Source organism: Leucopleurus acutus (assembly GCF_964270905.1).
Source record: "Leucopleurus acutus genome assembly, chromosome: 2".
In the NCBI taxonomy this organism is placed as follows: Eukaryota; Metazoa; Chordata; class Mammalia; order Artiodactyla; family Delphinidae; genus Leucopleurus; species Leucopleurus acutus.
The window spans coordinates 112,712,139-112,732,249 of NC_139143.1; the positions used below are offsets into that span (position 1 = coordinate 112,712,139).

At 42.3% G+C, this 20,111-nt stretch overlaps 1 protein-coding gene across 6 annotated transcripts in view; it reads left to right on the forward strand.

Annotated features, from left to right (window-relative positions):
* The first annotated feature begins 1,403 nt into the window (after window positions 1–1,403).
* The window catches only part of TGFBR3 (transforming growth factor beta receptor 3), a 204,820-nt gene continuing 186,112 nt past the window's right edge, over window positions 1,404–20,111 (forward strand). For all 6 annotated transcript variants that reach the window (XM_082833124.1, XM_082833127.1, XM_082833128.1 and 3 more), the window contains exon 1: window positions 1,404–1,687. The gene's annotated coding sequence lies outside the window, so the exon portion shown is untranslated. The remainder of the gene's footprint in view (window positions 1,688–20,111) is intronic.

Below are 20,111 nucleotides of genomic sequence, written 5' to 3' on the forward strand. Positions count from 1 at the left end.
CTCCAAGGCCTCACTCAAGCCTCTCACACAGTAGGTGTTCAATAAATATTGGTAAGGAATGAATTGTTCATTTTAGAGATTTTTGCAGGAATCCAGTTGATCAATAATGATTTGACTTTTGTCAAACTATCTCCAATTGGGTGAGTTCTGTATGTATAGGTACAAGCGGAAAAAGGAGGAGAAACACTTCCTCTTCTCTCTAAGTAGGGAAACCCAGTAACTTTCCAAATAATAATACTGCGTAAGTAATAATATCAGAAACCTCCCCATTCTACTCTCCAACGTTTTGAAGGCCTAGGACCATAACATTTTAGGACTGGAAGAGGTCTCCTAGGCCAAGCTCCTGATTTTACGGAGGAGAAAACAGACTTGGAGAGTTTAAGCCGATCGTCCAAGGTTCCACAGCTCGTCGAAGGGCAGAGTCAGGACTGGAAGTCTGGTCTCTGAAACCTTTCAGCCCAGAGTCATTTCACCAGCCTCTTGGTAAAACAGTGCCCTTTGATTTAAGCATATCTTTTAATAGACAAACCAGGTGTAAAAAAGGAGTATCAAAGGGGCGTACTGATGACAGCATTCGTCAACTCTTGCAGCGACCAGTTTACCCGCGCATGTATGCAGGGAGTTGCACGCCGCCAACACCTTCGCTTATATCGCGCCAACCTTAGGGTAATGCCAGTAACGCTGACCTGACTCCTTTATTTGTATTCATTTATTTAGCGAGCGGGGGCAATGGCTGGGTAATGCACTCTCAGCTGTTAAAGATGAGGAGGCAAGACCCACCATCGGAGCGCATCTCGAGAGAGCAAACAGCACTGGAGGCGGGAAAACAACCAGGGGCAGAATGAATGTGTGCGTGGGGACTTTTGCTAGAGAGTGGGCAAGAGGGCGTGATCAGATTACTGGAGGTTTTAGAATTTTTAGATCAAGACGGAGGGAACCAAATAACCCAACTAACTCTTCCAGAGAGCCCTGAGAAGTTGGAAGGACCTAGTTTAAGGGAGGGAATCCCTGCAGCTCGCGCCCACGTTCCACCCCCCCCGCACCCCCGCCCCAATCCAGCTCTTCCCCGACGACTGGGACCCCCCCCCCCCACCCGACGCCCCAGCCTGGGCGCACAGCAGCACAGCAGCAGTTCCCGGTACTCCTCTCCTCTCCCTCCCTCCGCGGTCCGAAGGGAAAGGCAAGCTGTGGCAGCGCTCGGGGTTCATCCGTCAGCCTGAGAGGAAAAGGAGGAGGAGAGAGAGAGAGAGGAGGCGGGCGGCGGGAGGAGGAGTTTCTCCGCGGCCCGGAGCTCCCGGGGGAACCGCGGAGGAGGAGCGCCCTTCCCCCCGCACGCTGATTGCTGTGGCGTCCTGCCCGTCCCCGCCCGCGTGTGTGAGGGGGAGCGAGTGCGCTGGGTCGGCCCGATGGGGGTAATCGAGGGTTTCGGGGACGCCGAGCGGCGCTTTCCTCTTCCCAGTGAGTGAGGGAGGGAAGTCGGCGGCTCTCGTGCCCGGCCACTTTCCCTGCGCGATTCCTTGAGCTCCCTGCAGGAGGAGAAAGTCCCCGGCGGGTCCGGATGGCGTAGTTGTGCCGCGGCGCAGCAGCTGCCGGAGCTCGCCGCCGCCGGGCGCGGGGCGGGGAAACTTCGTTCTGCTTTGCTCCAGCTAGTGGCGGGTGGATCTCCGCTTGACACATCGCCTCCAAGGTACGCGCCGGCTCGGCCCCGCGGCACTGCCGCCGGCGCCGGGACGCCCTTGGCCGCACCGCTAGCCCAGCACCCGTTCCGGCCGAGGGCTCAGCAGGCTGCGCAGTGCCTGTCGGCGTTGCGCGGTGGTCCGCGCCTGTTTCCCGGCCGGGGGTCGTTCCGGCCGCCCGGACCCCCGGGCTTGTGGGGGCGGCGTTGGTCTGTTAGTGTTTACACTCCGAGGTGCGTGGGCAGCGGCCGCCCCGGGGTGGGCAGCGCTCGGGGCGCTGCACTGTGCTGGCGAAGACATCTACTCCGCGCCTCCCCTCACTCTTCCTTTCCGCGGTTTCTTCTGACCTCCGCGGGGCGCGCTGGCCACTTCCCACTGCGCTCGTGACAGCGTCGGTGGGAGAGATTTGTTGTGGGTTTGCACGCAGTTGCCGTTGCAGAGGCTTCGGCCCCGGGACTCGAGCACCAACGTGAGCTACGCTCCCTGCGGGCCGCGCCCTCGGGGTGCTGTGCTGGAGGCGCCGAGCGCTGCAGCTCGGAGCCCCGCAGAGAATCCTCCTTCCCGCGTTAACTTACTAGCCACCTTAGCCAGCTTATTTGGTTAGAATACGCTGGAAAGTTGGACTGTTGCTAGGAGAATCTTCTTGCAGTCTTGTTCTTATTAGGGCGTTTGCCTCACTTTCCAGAATCATTTAGTGTAGGGAACCGGCTTGTCAAGCTTGAATTACCTTGACAGAGTAGAACTTAATGTGCCTACAAAAAGAGCTGAGAGAAATGGGAATTTCTCTTAGCTGTGAAATGGGAATAATAACAGTATTGGCCTCATAAGGTTACTGTGAGGATTGAATGATTTAAAATATATAAAGTACTAGAGCAGTGCCCGGCTCCAGGCAAGCGCTGCATGGCTATTAGCGGTGCTTGTCCTGAGCCCAGTGGGGACGAGAAGAGCAGGGAGGGTACGGGATGGTAGGAATGACAGACTGAGATAGGGAACCAGGCTTTTTCTGAACTCCGCATCCCTTCCAAGAGAAGTAAGCGAGCGGTTTGGGAGGAGAGAAGTCTCTACAAGTAGCAAAGCACATGTCAAGACCTTTTAATTTTTCTGAAATGGTACTTTAGATTGCAAACAGGTACTTCAGTGTGAAATTAGCTATTAATTTCTGGTAATAATAATAGCTCACGTTTATTGGGCTCGAACTCTGTGCCAGACACTCTCCTAATACTTAGGGCACTTAATCGTTACACCAGCCCTCTGGAAAAAACACTATTAATAGCCCTATTTTACAGGTAAGACACTAGAGGTTAGTTCCTTAACCAAGCTATTACACAACTGTTAGTTCTGTCTGACTCCAGGGCTAGCTTAGTCACTCAGCAGAGAGCAGCAAGTGCAGTCAGATTTGTGTGCAGTGAGTCCAGGCGTCTTCTCCCATCCTTCAGCTTCCCATTTGAGTTGAACACAAATCTCCTGAAACACAAATCAGGTATCTGTGATTACTTTAGGTGATCTGCCCAGGGGGGCGCCAAATGACAACTCCTCTGAAACTGACCCCAAGTAATTATACATAGAACTCTGATTTGTATTAATTAGTTCGGATCTTTAATCTTCATTTCTTTTATTAATTCTCCGGACATCGTTGGTCAGTGTTACATGGCTTCCTTAGGAAACAGCTTGGGGTTGGCACAGAAGGCAGGGAAATAATTCTTACCCCCTTAAGGGCTATTAAAATGAAATTGATTTCATGCCATTGTGTCAGCTAAAGGATGTTGCTCTGTTTCTTGATGTTCTCTGCTTTTGGCTTTAATTCTGCATTGTTTAGTGTTTCAAGGCTTCAGCATGTTTTCAGCTCTTCAGTTTGTCTTTGTCAACTTTAATTTTTCCTGTTTTGATGGAATCTGACCATTACATGGCAGCTTTGCTTAACAACTGTTGATCCAGCTCATGTTTTTAAACATAAAAATCATCAACTTACTTTTGAACCCCAGCACTTCAAAGGCAACCCCTGGGGAATTCATTGTTATGTTGAATATTAACCAATAGGGGGAGCATAACACTATGTATTGATGTCCGTTAGGCACCTAAACCAGTTTTTAGGGTATTAAACATACATTTCAGGAATGGACAATGTGTGGCTTTATCTAGCAAAATAACCAAGTTGCCTTCCGAGTTGACTATGGAGAACTGGGTTTAATTTCAACTGATTACTGTTAAGAATGACTGACGACAGGGCCTACATGTTGGATATATGTCAAGAACTCTCTGGTGTCCAGACAGATATTAAGTACACACACAGTTTATTGCCATTTGTTTTCCTTAAGAGGCATATGTAAAATAATTTTGTGTACTTTGAATGATATTTCAGATTATCTAGGAGAACTGGGAGTCTGGAGAGATCCATTGTGAATCCTTTTGTAATGATGCTCATTTGTCTTTTGTAGAAAACTGGATATAGTGAATTTGTTCTCAGGGAGGTTGGTGTACTCACAATCCTGTCATTATCATTTTTCATTAACATCTGAGTGCAAGACAATAAGGGATTGTTATGCTGAGTAACAGCATTTCTATTCCAGTGCATTTTTTCAGAGGCTTGTATTTTAGTATGGCAATAGTTCAGAAGTATCATATTTGTTGAGTATAGATACAGTGTGTCTATAGATAAATATATAAACCATATTTAGGAATTAACATGCTTGCAAAAACAGTTAAACTGACTTTTAAAAAAGGTTTTCAATCTTTGTCTGAATTTTGTAGGCCAGTTTCCTTTCTTGTTTCTTGAGTATCAGGTAGTAGGGACTTAACTTTATTTACCAAGTTAGGGGTCAGGTGGATCCTACTTTATTTTTATTTATTTATTTTTTTGCGGTACACGGGCCTCTCACTGTTGTTGGCCTCTCCCGTTGCGGAGTACAGGCTCTGGACGCGCAGGCTCAGCGGCCATGGCTCACGGGCCCAGCCGCTGCGCGGCATGTGGGATCTTCCCGGACCGGGGCACAAACCCGTGTCCCTTGCATCGGCAGGCGGACTCTCAACCACTGCGCCACCAGGGAAGCCCTATTTTATTTTTTATAATTCGTTCCTATTTATTTATTTATCTATCTATCTATCTATTTATTTATTTATGGCTGCGTTGGGTCTTTGTTGCGGTGCGCAGGCTTCTCACTGCGGTGGCTACTCCTGTTGAGGAGCACGGGCTCTAGAGCGCAGCCTCAGTAGTTGTGGTGCACAGGCTTAGTTGCTCCGCAGCATCTGGGATCCTCCCAGACCAGGGCTCGAACCCGTGTCCCCTGCATTGGCAGGAGGATTCCTAACCATTGCGCCACCAGGGAAGCACGTGGATCCTGTTTTAAAATACCTTTCAAATTTAGTTCTTTCTTTCTAAATCTCAGCATTGCAGTTACACTTCAGAGTAGCATTTTGTTTAGAGTCTAATTTAGTCTTCCAGGGTCTCATCTAGTTTACTTATTCAGCAAACATTTATCAGGCCCCAACTCCCTAATAGGCTTAAGGTTCCTGGTGTTGGAGTTTGGCAAATTAACTATCCTCTTTCAGTCCTCTGATAGCAGGAGGCCTTAAGGCTTCCTAGAGTTTAGGAAAGCTTATACACATTGACAAAATTTTTTGCTTAAAGAGAACTATTGTCCCATTCTTTTGAAGACTCAAAGGAATTAATCTTTCTTTTTTGCATGCAAACTTGATTGTATCTTGTAAAAGTCAGGTGACTCTTGCTTTTCTGAGGGCCTGCTCTGGGCCTAAGTGCCTAGGGAACTCAAATGTCCTTTGAGTACTAAGAAGGTGATCTCTGCTGACTTCTTTAGTACCTAAGTGATGACCAATTTCTTGGGATCATAAATTTGTGGAAATTCCTGACTTTACATCTTAAGCTTAACAGACAGAACTGTTAAAATTTAGAGGATGACTGCTAACAGTTAACATTGCTGTAATATTTTTCCTGGATGAATTTGCTCTGTGGTCATTTAAAATTACCCCTGTTCTTGATAATCCATTTTGAAAATGTATTTTTTTTCTTCTTTCATTGCTATTGGACAAAAACTAATTATAATCGTCAGGTTCATTAGTTAATGAGGACAGTCTTCATTTTTTCATTTTTTTTTTTTTTTTACTCAACAGTTATTTTGAAAATGATTTTATCACTGTTTCAGTCTGTCCACTGGAGTGTTTTTCTTATGTTTTTCAACGTCTTTTGAAATTTTGAAACTTAAAAAATGTTAACTACTTTTTGAACTTTGCATGACTCAAGTTAGATAATGTTTTTAAGGGTCTTTAGCTTAAAAGCAATCTTATGTTGCCTTTAGGAACATGGATAGTTTGGAATATAGAAGAGTGAATCTAAGGCATTTGTGGCTTTGGAAGAGAATTACTGCACCAAGATTCATGGCAGTAATTTCTCTGGTTCCACATCTTCAGAGTAACACTTGGAATGATAGCATTGTCTTTTTGTAGCGTTTCATAAAGCACAAGCTTTTGCTAATTTGTTTGGTTTCTAGTAAAGCAGAAATAAATCAACACAGCTTGGAAGTGCCTTACAAAAAAGGATTTGGGTCCATTTCCTGGGCTCTGTCCACTTCTAGATTTCTTTTATATCTTTTGAAATAGCACATTTGTTTGTTAACTGACATTGAGATTTATTTTCTCTGCAAAGTTTTAAGATTTAGCACAGATTTCTGAGCATTCTTCCTTCTCTTAGGGAGAAATTTTTATTTCTCAACCAAGATGTGTGCAGTATTTAATGTTTGAAGCAACATTCATAAAATTTCTGCATTGAGGCCCCTCTTATTTGGACCTTATTTTACTTGTTTTATCCTTCAGTTTTCCAGGCCAAACAGCAAGACTTAATAGGCTGACAAGTAGGGGTATAAGGGATGGAGACCATATTTAAAATTGAGATTATCCCTGAAGGTCTGAAACGTGGGCTCCAGAAGCACACCCTTAGGCTATCCTGATATCTCCTGTTTAAGATAATTATGAGAAAAAAAAGATTAAAGTCTGTTGTTAGTGCTGGTAATTCCTTTAATGCTGAAAGCTTCAAGTCTGGGAAGAGGACTCAGAGTGATATAAAAGTTCATTTTTAGGATTTAATGTTAAATTGTTGCCACAGTAATAATTTAGAATCAAGTCTGAAGTGTTAGCTCTGTCTTCACTTTAAGGAAAAGGATGGTAATCCAGAAGCATATACTTTCCCTACCTCTAGGACACTGGGCTCTGGGAGAAAAGGGACTTAAGAATTCGGTGCTGTTTGCAGAAGAAGGAAGAATTGGGTGCTGTTTGTTATGTCCTTCCAAGCACATAATTCATTTTTCTGGTACATGCTGAAGGTCAGGTTTTTGTTTGAATTTGCAGATGGACCATTTGTAAAAACACATTCAAGTTGATTTAGTCCCTGAAAAAAAATGATCTTTAGAAAATAGTCTTTACAGATCCTAGTCCTTGAGTTTTCCTGTGATCAGATTGCCCTGGGAGAAGCTCTGGAGTTTACAGTCATGATGACTAACCACCAGTGATGGGTAAGAACACCAAGTGGACCAGGTGGAGGGTCTAGCAGAACTTTGGAGTTCTTTTTTAAAATTCTTATTATACTATTTTATTAATGGAAACTTGATGAATACTTAATTTCATTTGGTGTGTGAAAAGATTCCCTTTTGGGAGTATAATTCAGTTAGCATTTTTAGTAATTTATGTGTTTTGACATATGAAATTGGTCATTGGATGCAAAAATACACTGGTGGCTGTTTGCAAATTTCATTTCATAATTAACTGCATGATGATTGCTGGAGCAGAACGTTGCTTTTTTTTTTTAATACTTGGAAGGTTATTTGGGGTGAAATACTTAGATTCCAGTCTCAAAACCCTGTGTTCATGTGGTGCCCTAAGTACTTTTGTGTGATACTCCCTGTGTTGTTTTATCTCTTTTCTGTTTTTTTTTTCTTTAAAGCAAAACATACTCAAACACAAAACTCTCCTTCTAAGAGTCCATAAAGAAAAAACGTCTCATTTTGTTATATTCTACTTTGTGCAATTGGCTGGCACATGAAATTCAACTTCGAGGGAAAGCACCATTGACTCATTACATACATTTTGCATCACTGCAGTGTAAGGTCTTCCCTATGTGTGTGGGAGAAGTTTCTGATCTTCTAAATGGGCATGTTTACTATTGCTGGTCTATCTCTTTTTGTCAGAGCCTTTCTGAGCAGACATTCCTCTTAGTTTTCTTATTTTTGTGTCTTTATAGAGATAGTTACTTGTTGTGTATTCATAATATACCATGTGAATCACGAAAAAATATGTAGCACCTGCCATTTTGTTTTGAGTCCATCATACTTACCCATTACAATACTGTGCAGCCATTGGATGCATCACGCTTTTGACACAGGAGCCAGGGGAAGGATGACCTACTTGATACATTTCTTTTTTTTTGGTACTTATGCCTTTTTCAGTTTGAGGCATCTTTATTTCATTATTAGAGTGGCTGCTCTCTATGATATTCAAGGTTTTAATTTCATTCAGTGTGGGCAAACAGGGAGGTTTCATGTAGAGGCAGTTCTACTAAATAAAAACAAACAAACAAAAAACCCCAAAAAACCCCCACTTCCAGAAAGTATCATATATAGATATGTTGTTGGGTAAGGCTTTGGTAATGTTCAAATGGGAGTTAACTGAACACACAGCAGGGTCCCACTTAGCTTAACGGAGTAGGGAGGCTAGGAGAGAGAGGGGAGTGTCTAATTTATTAGGAGAAAATTCACTTTTGCATAATAATAAGCATTTAAATGTTTTCTTTGGAATTAATATATATTTCAAGTAGTTATACAGGTAAGAGATTTGCAAAAGAATTTTTGCCAAGGTTGAAGTTCTGTAGTTGGCAACTCTTTTAGCTCTGAAGATCCTGTTCTCTGAAGCCAGGAAAAAACAGCCTGTTTCCAATTATAAATCACAAAAATAGGGAAATTAGGCCAAGAAAAATGATCATTTGGGGGTTGGGTTGCTTTTTTTCAGAGGGTAAAGGAGAAAGGACCATAGATGCACATTTAAAAAAAATCTGCTAGTTATTCTGTTGGTTTTCAAATGCTTTTCAAGCATTCTATATTGGAAATTAAGAATAATTTTAGGATTAAAGGCTCTTCCTCCTTCAGCTCCTTTTTGTTTTTCAGAGAGCAAACAGAAGAGCAGTTAGGCAGCTTCTGCTGAGACTGAGGGGCTTGGTCTCAGTGTTTTGGGACCCCGCTGGTATTACTGGTAAAGCCTTTTCCTGTCTGAATGGTGCCAGGTTATGGTTCCAGCATCATGCCAGGTAGTTGATGCTATGGTTTTTTGTTATACTTTATACTATGCTTTGAACGGAGATGTAGTCCCTGTGGATTAGCATTACTCTGCTCTGGGAGAAAGACTAGCGATGCTAGTGTGAGAAGAATCAGAGGTGAGAAGCCTAACTGGGAGTTGGATGATGTGTGGGTGAAGATATTGTCCTCAGCACTTGTCGGAAGCAACTAGCCTTTCTTAAATAAAGCCTGATGCTAGTTTCAGGATTAGTGGTCCCATGAGACGCAGGTGTTAACTAAGAAATCTCCTTTGTACCGCCAGAAGATCACCACCAAAACAGATCCTAGTTCCTGTTTCTCACACCTTACACCTCCAGAGTGCTGAATAAAACTTTCCTGATGGTACAGAATCTTTGATAACAACGTAGTCCGTCGGGGCCAGTGGTGTGCAGCTACTGGCTCTTTTCTTCTCACCTCAGGTTAACAACTCGGCCTGCGGCAGGCAGGCTCCCACGCCCACTGCACCGTGACCCATGATGGGCGGGCGCCAGAAAAGGTGCGAAGTGCAAAATTCCGTGCTTGTATTCAGTCAGCATCTTCATTGTCTTCTCTTTGGTGCCTCTGCTGCTTTAGTCTCCCCCACGTTTTATTACCTTGGTTTCCGGGAACTACTTGTCCTGGTTTTCCCCATTTCCTGCCCGATCTGTCTTCAGTTTTCCTTCTCAGTGCTCGCTCCGTGCGGGTCGGCGTTCTCCACCTTGCATCTGCCCTTTCCCTCCTCTCCTCGGTTGTTCAGTGGTTCATGTTTCCATGCTTCAGTGGCCACGCCTATGCCAGTAACTCCCAGTTTTATACGCTATACCCTATCTCCAGCAGCTACCTGGCTATTCTGTAGGTTTTACTGTTAGAACTAAGTCCCAAACCCGACATACAATGTCTCTGTGGTCCCCAGTCTCAACTCCTTTATTTCCCATGCAGTAAGTGGCACCAGTTATCAAGCTAGGAGCCTCAGGCATGCTCAGTTTCCTTTTGCTTACTTGCCCCAGCTGAATCCCGCAAATCCCATGGTGTCTTACCTTTAGCAGATCTCAACTGGCATTTTCTTTTTTTCCCCAAGTTCCAGGAAACTTTATTTATGGACACAGAAATTAGAATTTCATATAATTTTCTTATCATGACATATTATTATTCCTTTGATTTTTCTCCATCATTTTAACATGTAAACACCAATCTTAGCTCTAGAGTAGGAATTGGCATAATAGACCTGTAGGTCAAACCCTGCAATTGACATTTTCTTCTCCATTTACAAATCATCATCTCACCTGGACTATTGCAGACATATTGCAGTTGGTTTTCCAGGCTTCATCATCTCTATCTCAAATTGTTCATCCATTATGATTGGTACCTTCTAAAATACAGATCTGTGTTTTCCTTTCTTACGTTTTAAAAGTGTCTGCTGTTCCATTGTCCTTGGCATGGGATATCTGGTTATTTACAATGTAGCTCAACCTACTTTTTCAGCCATCATTCCTTCACTTCTTCTGTGAACCTCACTGTGCTCATACCAGACTCCTTATGGTTTCCAGAGCATGCTCTGTGCTCTCATGCCCTGTTTCTTTAGTACTGGTCTCTTCTCTAGCATCCTCTCCTTTCCCTCCTTCCTTGTGGCTCCCTGCTTACTCATCCAGGCCATCTCCATGGTCAGCTTTTCTGGTGAAACTTCACATGGCTCTTCCCTGGCAGGTGGTTGGTTGCTTCCTCCCTGTATTTCTCTTGCAGCGTTTCTCCTGCTGCCTCGTGAGAACTTACTTCCTTCTTCTGCCAGATTGCAGACTTCTAGAGCAGGATTGAGTCTCACTATCTTTGTATCCTAGGTGTGTGGCGTGGGCATGACATCCATGTTGTCAAATTGAATTCTTCAGCTTGGTTCCATTTCTGTTAAAGCTTGGGGGAAAGATCAAGTTTACAGCTGATATAAATTATAACTTTTTGTAGAAAAGACAAAGGAAATAATCAACTCAGAATCATAGAGTTTAGCATTAGATTGGGGCTTAGAAATAATTCTCTTCAGGTCCCTCTAAAGAGGAGGACAACCAGGTACAGAGAGGTTAGGTGGTCTGCCCAAGACTGCACAGCTGGGAGTACTGCTTCCCTCTGCCCCTCTGCAGTATTCTCCACCCAGTAGCCAGAATGGCCCTGATAAAACCTAAGTCAGATGCTGTTATTCCTCTGATTAAAACACTCTCTTGTTCCTGCCTTTCTCAGAGTAAAAACCCCAGTCCTTATAATGATCCATAAAGCCCTATACAACCAGCTGGTGACTCCCTTGCCTGTTACCCCTTTGACCTCACTTCTCTGCTTTCTGGCTTGTTTACTCTGCTCCAGCTGCTTGACCTGCTTTACCTTCCTCATACTAGACACACTCTGTCTCAGGGCCTTTGCATGTGCTGTTTTCTTTGCTTGGAATGTTTTTCTCCCAAATATCTACAGAGCTCATTTAATTTTTTTTGAATTTAATTTAATTTATTTTTTTATACAGCAGGTTCTTATTAGTCATCCATTTTATACACATCATTGTATACATGTCAATCCCAATCTCCCAATTCATCACGCCACCACCACTCCCACCCCCCGCCGCTTTCCCCCCTTGGTGTCCATACGTTTGTTCTCTACATCTGTGTCTCAATTTCTGTCCTGAAAACTGGTTCATCTGTACCATTTTTCTAGGTTCCACGTATGTGCATTAATATGCAATATTTGTTTTTCTCTTTCTGACTTACTTCACTCTGTATGACAGTCTCTAGGTCTATCTATGTCTCTACATGTGACCCAATTTCGTTCCTTTTTATGGCTGAGTAATATTCCATTGTATATATGTGCCACATCTTCTTTATCCATTCGTCTGTCGATGGGCATGTAGGTTGCTTCCATGTCCTGGCTATTGTAAATAGTGCTGCAGTGAACATCGGGGTGCATGTGTCTTTTTGAATTATGGTTTTCTACAGAGCTCATTTCTTGTAGGTCCTTACTCAACACAAAATAAACAAACAAACAAAAAAAACAAAGACTCCCAAATACTTCCTTTCTCTCTTCTCTGCTTTATTTGTTTTCTTAGCATTTATCTCTACCTCATGTAGAATTATATATCTTGTTTCTAGTCGGTCTCCCCTGACTAGAATGTAAGCTCCACAAGGGCAGGGATTTTTATATGTTTTATTCCCTGTTGAATCCTCGCACCTAGAAGAGTCCTGCACTGACTGAGCAGGCACTAGATAAATATTGTTGGATGAATAAATAAATGAGAAGAAGCAAGATTTGTGGATTTCTTATACATCCAGTGAAATGTACATTTATGGCATTAAAAAGGGAAAACCATCAGATATGTGTAGAAGGAGAATCTGATTTTTAAAAAGCCTCATTCTAGACCTGTCAGACTAGAACACTGACCTCGTTAATTGTCTGACTTGATCTTTAATTGTCTGACTTGAAGCAGCAACCGTGGGTTCTCCTCAGCCTTAAAAGTGGTTTCGGAAGACTCCCATTTTACCTCTAAAAGGCTAGGGCTTGCTGTGGTTTCTCTCTGCCTGTGGTTTGCCCTTTAACCCATCGGACTGCAAAGATGAAAAGTAAACACAGCATTAAAGAAAAGAGCTGGGGGAGAGGGTATGGGGCAGAGGAGCAGAATTTCCTTGTGGCCCTGACATCTTCCCTTGGCTCTGGGCCCATGTACAGGGCTGCTCACTGGACCTTTTAGAGTTGCTTTGGGGCTGTGCTCTAAGGAACAGTCTGGAGACTGCCAGGCCAGACTCTTAAGTTTTGCTTTGATGTTCCTATTTCTTTGAAAAGAAATGTTTAGTTTAGACAAAAAGGACATTGGAGAAAGGATTTTTAAAAAATTAAATTACTGTCTTAATTTTGCAGAGAGGTTTTTAACCCTTTTCAAGACAGCAGTTGAAATTACCACTTGTGGACTTCCCTGGCGGTCCAGTGGCTAAGACCTCCGCGCTTCCACTGCAGGGGGCACGGGTTCTATCCCTGGTTGGGGAAGTTCCACATGCCGTGAGGTGTGGCCAAAAAGAAAAAAAAAAAAGAAACTACCACTTGCTTCTCTCAATGGTGCTGGTGGGGATCTGGTCCTTTGAAACCAATGACTTAAATCCAAGGGGTGGTAAATTATACTTCTGAAGAAGCATCCAGTTCTTGCGGGTGGGGGCTAGGTTGGGTGTAGAACTCATTTATGTTAGTGTAACAGCGATGGTAGGGGCATTTGCCCCCCTCTCTTTTTGTGCGAACATCAGTATGGTTCCTACAGAGCCCTCCTCATCAGGACAGGAAGTCCAGCCAAGGAAGTCAAAGGCTTAGTAGGATGTTATTGGCCATGTACAAAGCTGCAGCATAATTTAACCCTGGGATTCAAAACCATCAAATTGAAAGTAAATTGTCTTGAATGGAGCTGTTGTCAATGACCTAGTTAAAAATCAAAGCTACCATTTCCTGAACCCTAAGAACCTATGAGGTATTAAGTGCTTTATATGTTATTAACTTACTTAATCCTCATAACAACCCCATTAGGGAAATAGAATCATTATCTCTACTTTATAGACGAGGCATGGAGGTGTTTATTGAGTTGCCCACAGTTACACCACTGGAAAGAGGCAGTGCAGAGGTTTGAACCCAGGTAGGCTGGGTCCCCACCCTTTCCACTATATTGTACTGTAGTCTGCTCCCAGAACACACCAAGCATGCTGTCAGTGCAGGGTCTTTGCATTTGCTATCCCCACTGCCTTGCATGCTTTTCCTTCAGATATTCATAGCTCTGCCTCTCATCACTGTGCTCAAATGTCACCTCATCTGAGAGTCCTTCTAAAAAGGGTTTTGGTCACTGATCCCACTTTGGGGGAATGTGTTCCCTCCACACCACCAAGCAATTCTCAGACACTGGCAGGGTGTCTAAGAATTCACCTCAGCTCTGACACTATCTACTGTCCACCCAGAGACAGCATCATCTTCCACAGGTTAAGGACTCAAAGACCACTGTCCACTTCATTCACCAGTCAAAAGCCCGGGTTATTACCTGGGATTTTGACCCACTGGCTGCAGATTGGAGGTTCCCAGGACCTCCTCCTTGGACTTCAGACACCAGTCCCAGTCACAGGTCCACATTGTTACCTGTACTTCTGACCAGGCTGGCTATAAATCAGAGATTCCCATGACCCCTCCTTGGATTTGATTAGTTTGCTAAGAGCAGCTCACAGAACTCAGAGAAACATTTTACTTATTAGATCACCACTTTATTATAGAAGGATGTGAGTCAGGAACAGCCAGATGAAAGAGAGGCATAGGGCAAAGTATGTGGGAAAGGGGCGCAGAGTTTCCGTGCCCTCTCCAGGTGCCCCACTCTCCCCGCACCTCCATGTGTTCACCAACCAGAAGCTCTCTGGACCTTGTCCTTTTGGGTTCTTATGGAAGCTTCTTCACGTAGGCACAATTGATCAAATCATTGGCCACTGGTAATCTCCCAAGGATGGGTAGGGGTAGGGGGTGGGACTGAAATTTCCGATCCTCTAATCACGTGGTTAGTTCTCCTGACAGCCACCCCCCCATCTTTAGGTGGGGTCTAAAACTGACCTCATTAACATAACAAAAGACACCTTTCTCTCTCTTGTCACTTAGGAAATTCCAAAGTTTAAGAGCTTTGTGCCAGAAACAGATGAAGACCAATTACATATTTCTTATAAATCACAATATCACACGTTCCCTGACCACCCTATCTAAAATAACATTTCTCCTCTCATCATTCTTTCTCTTTAACCTGCTTTATTTTTCCTTCACAGGATTTACCACCATTTGACACATCATATATTGTCTGTCTCTCATTAGAAGGTAAACTCCATGAAAACAGTGTCATGTTTAGTTCACAGCTGTGTCCTCAGCTCTCTGAACAGTGCCTGGCACATGGTAGGTGCTAATAAATAATGAATGAATGAAGTAAAAGAAAACTGCTGATTGAGGCTTGCCTCCATGGCTTCAAAACAAAATAACTTATCCCATATGTCAGATCTAATCAGACTGGCCCTATCAGAAAGTGAATGTCTCTGCAGGGCCTGGTTGGTGTCCATAGTGGAGGAGCTCCTGTGTGTAGTGGTTAAGAGCATAGGCTGTGGAATCAGACAGACCTGGGTTCAAATCCTGGTGCCAGGATTTATTAGGTGGTGACCTTGGGGGTGGTTTAGCATCTTAAGCCTCACTTTTCTCACTATAAAATGGAGTTAAGGACATCTGTCTCCTTGAGTTGTTGAGAGGTTGAAATGAGAAATTGTGAAAAACAGTGCAGGTGTTCAGTAGATGTTAACTGAGATGTTTTGTGAGGTCAGAAGAAGAAAGCAGGGTGTTAGCCTCTAATCGGAAGGCGAATGTTGTAGAAACACGGGAATGACCACAGAATAATTACAAAGCGGCCTGTGGATAAGTCTTGGCTGTGCTACTTACAAGTTGTGTATCAGTGGACCAATCATCAAGCCTTTCTAATTCTTGGTTTGCTAATCTGCAAAATTAAAGGCTTGGAGTACATTTTATCTTTTTCGAACATTCTGACTCGGCTCTGAGCAGAAGATAACATGGAACAAATCATACACAAGATGTTAAGGAGACAGTGTTTACAGTGGGCTGGGATTGTTCAGAAGTGGCTTTTGGAATGAGGTGAGGGGAACGAACAGATTTCGTGGAGTTGGAGGAGTGGAATAAAAATGGCAGTTTTATTTTATTTTATTTTATTTTTTTTTACATCTTTATTGGAGTATAATTGCTTCACAATGGTGTGTTAGTTTCTGCTTTATAACAAAGTGAATCAGTTATACATACACATATGTTCCCATATCTCTTCCCTCTTGCATCTCCCTCCCTCCCACCCTCCCTATCCCACCCCTCTAGGTGGTCACAAAGCACCGAGCTGATCTTGCTGTGCTATGCGGCTGCTTCCCACTAGCTATCTACCTTATGTTTGGTAGTGTATGTATGTCCATGCCTCTCTCTCGCCTTGTCACAGCTTACCCTTCCCCCTCCCCATATCCTCAAGTCCATTCTCTAGTAGGTCTGTGTCTTTATTCCTGTCTTACCCCTAGGTTCTTCATGACATTTTATTTTCTTAAATTCCGTATATATGTGTTAGCATACGGTATTTGTCTTTCTCTTTCTGACTTACTTCACTCTGTATGACAGACTCTAGGTCCATCCACCTCATTACAAATAGCTGAATTTCGTTTCTTTTTATGGCTGAGTAATATTCCATTGTATATATGTGCCACATCTTCTTTATCCATTCATCCGATGATGGACACTTAGGTTGTTTCCATCTCCTGGCTATTGTAAATAGAGCTGCAATAAACATTTTGGTACATGACTCATTTTGAATTATGGTTTTCTCAGGGTATATGCCCAGTAGTGGGATTGCTGGGTCATATGGTAGTTCTATTTGTAGTTTTTTAAGGAACCTCCATACTGTTCTCCATAGTGGCTGTACCAATTCACATTCCCACCAGCAGTGCAAGAGTGTTCCCTTTTCTCCACACCCTCTCCAGCATTTATTGCTTCTAGATTTTTTGATGATGGCCATTCTGACTGGTGTGAGATGATATCTCATTGTAGTTTTGATTTGCATTTCTCTAATGATTAATGATGTTGAGCATTCTTTCATGTGTTTGTTGGCAGTCTGTATATCTTCTTTGGAGAAATGTCTATTTAGGTCTTCTGTCCATTTTTGGATTGGGTTGTTTTTTTGTTATTGAACTGCATGAGCTGCTTGTAAATTTTGGAGATTAATCCTTTGTCTGTTACTTCATTTGCAAATATTTTCTCCCATTCTGAGGGTTGTCTTTTCGTCTTGTTTATGGTTTCCTTTGCTGTGCAAAAGCGTTGCAGTTTCATTAGGTCCCATTTGTTTATTTTTGTTTTTATTTCCATTTCTCTAGGAGGTGGGTCAAAAAGGATCTTGCTGTGATTTATGTCATAGAGTGTTCTGTCTGTGTTTTCCTCTAAGAGTTTGATAGTTTCTGGCCTTAAATTTCGGTCTTTAATACATTTTGAGCTTATTTATGTGTATGGTGTTAGGGCGTGATCTAATCTCATACTTTTACATGTACCTGCCCAGTTTTCCCAGCACCACTTATTGAAGAGGCTGTCCTTTCTCCACTGTACATTCCTGCCTCCTTTATCAAAGATAAGGTGACCATATGTGTGTGGGTTTATCTCTGGGCTTTCTATCCTGTTCCATTGATCTATCTTTCTGTTTTTGTGCCAGTACCATACTGTCTTGATTACTGTAGCTTTGTAGTATAGTCTGAAGTCAGGGAGCCTGATTCCTCCAGCTCCGTTTTTCGTTCTCAAGATTGCTTTGGCTGTTTGGGGTCTTTTGTGTTTCCATGCAAATTGTGAAATTTTTTGTTCTAGTTCTGTGAAAAATGCCAGTGGTAGTTTGATAGGGATTGCATTGAACCTGTAGATTGCTTTGGGTAGTAGAGTCATTTTCACAATGTTGGTTCTTCCAATCCAAGAACATGGTATATCTCTCCATCTATTTGTCTCATCTTTAATTTCTTTCATCAGTGTCTTATAATTTTCTGCATACAGGTCTTTTGTCTCCTTAGGTAGGTTTATTGCTAAATATTTTATTCTTTTTGTTGCAATGGTAAATGGGAGTGTTTTCTTGATTTCACTTTCAGATTTTTCATCATTAGTGTATAGGAATGCCAGAGATTTCTGTGCATTAATTTTGTATCCTACTACTTTACCAAATTCATTGATTAGCTCTAGTAGTTTTCTGGTAGCATCTTTAGGATTCTCTATGTATAGTATCATGTCATCTGCAAACAAGACAACTTTACTTCTTCTTTTCCAATTTGGGTTCCTTTTATTTCTTTTTCTTCTCTGACTGCTGTGGTTGAAACTTCCAAAACTATGTTGAATAAGAGTGGTGAGAGTGGGCAACCTTGTCTTGTTCCTGATCTTAGTGGAAATGCTTTCAGTTTTTCACCATTGAGGACGATGTTGGCTGTGGGTTTGTCATAATGGCCTTTATTATGTTGAGGAAAGTTCCCTCTATGCCTACTTTCTGGAGGGTTTTTATCATAAATGGGTGTTGAATTTTGTCGAAAGCTTTCTTTGCATCTATTGAGATGACCATATGGTTTTTCTCCTTCAACTTGTTAATATGGTGTATCACATTGTTTGATTTGTGTATATTGAAGAATCCTTGCATTCCTGGAATAAACCCCACTTGATCATGGTGTATGATCCTTTTAATGTGCTGTTGGATTCTGTTTGCTAGTATTTTTTTTTTTTTTTTGCGATACGCGGGCTAGTATTTTTTTTTTTTTTTTGCGATACGTGGCCTCTCCCATTGCGGATCAGAGGCTCTGGATGCACAGGCTCAGTGGCCATGGCTAATGGGCCCAGCCGCTCCGCGGCATGTGGGATCTTCCCAGACCAGGGCATGAACCCATGTCCCCTGCATCAGCAGGCGGACTCTCAACCACTGCGCCACCAGGGAAGCCCCTGTTTGCTAGTATTTTGTTGAGGATTTTTGCATCTATGTTCATCAGTGATATTGGCCTGTAGTTTTCTTTCTTTGTAACATCCTTGTCTGGTTTTGGTATCAGGGTGATGGTGGCCTCATAGAATGAGTTTGGGAGTGTTCCTCCCTCTGCTATATTTTGGAAGAGTGAGAAGAATAGGTGTTAGCTCTTCTCTAAATGTTTGATAGAATTTGCCTGTGAAGCCGCCTGGTCCTGAGCTTTTGTTTGTTGGAAGATTTTTAATCAAAGTTTCAATTTCATTACTTGTGATTGGTCTGTTCATATTTTCTGTTTCTTCCTGATTAAGTCTTGGCAGGTTGTGCATTTCTAAGAATTTGTCCATTTCTTCCAGGTTGTCCATTTTATTGGTATAGAGTTGCTTGTAGTAATCTCTCATGATCTTTTGTTTTTCTGCAGTGTCAGTTGTTACTTCTCCTTTTTGATTTCTAATTCTATTGATTTGAGTCTTCTCCCTTTTTTTCTTGATGAGTCTGGCTAATGGTTTATCAATTTTGTTTATCTTCTCAAAGAACCAGCTTTTAGTTTTATTGATCTTTGCTATCATTTCCCTCATTTCTTTTTCATTTATATCTGATCTGATCTTTATGATTTCTTTCCTTCTGCTAACTTTGGGGTTTCTTTGTTCTTCTTTCTCTAATTGCTTGAGGTGCAAGGTTAGGTTGTTTATTCGAGATGTTTCCTGTTTCTTAAGGTACGATTGTATTGCTATAAACTTCCCTCTAAGAACTGCTTTTGCTGCATTCCATAGGTTTTGGGTCGTCATGTCTCCATTGTCATTTGTTTCTAGGTATTTTTTGATTTCCTCTTTGATTTCCTCAGTGATCACTTCGTTATTAAGTAGTGTATTGTTTAGCCTCCATGTGTTTGTATTTTTTACAGATCTTTTCCTGTAACTGATATCTAGTCTCATAGCGTTGTGGTTGGAAAAGATACTTGATACAATTTCAGTTTTCTTAAATTTACCAAGGCTTGATTTGTGACCCAAGATGTGATCTATCCTGGAGAATGTTCCATGAGCACTTGAGAAAAATGTGTACACTGTTGTTTTTGGATGGAATGTCCTATAAATATCAATTAAGTCCATCTTGTTTAATGTATCATTTAAAGCTTGTGTTTCCTTATTTATTTTCATTTTGGATGATCTGTCCATTGGTGAAAGTGGGGTGTTAAAGTCCCCTAGTATGAATGTTTTACTGTCGATTTCCCCTTTTATGGCTGTTAGTATTTGCCTTATGTATTGAGGTGCTCCTATGTTGGGTGCATAAATATTTACAATTGTTATATCTTCTTCTTGGATCGATTCCTTGATCGTTATGTAGTGTCCTTCTTTGTCTCTTCTAATAGTCTTTATTTTAAAGTCTATTTTGTCTGATATGAGAATTGCTACTCCAGCTTTCTTTTGGTTTACATTTGCATGGAATATCTTTTTCCATCCCCTCACTTTCAGTCTGTATGTGTCCCTAGGTCTGAAGTGGGTCTCTTGTAGACAGCATATATATAAGTCTTAGTTTTTGTATCCATTCAGCCAGTCTGTGTCTTTTGGTGGGAGCATTTAATCCATTTACATTTAAGGT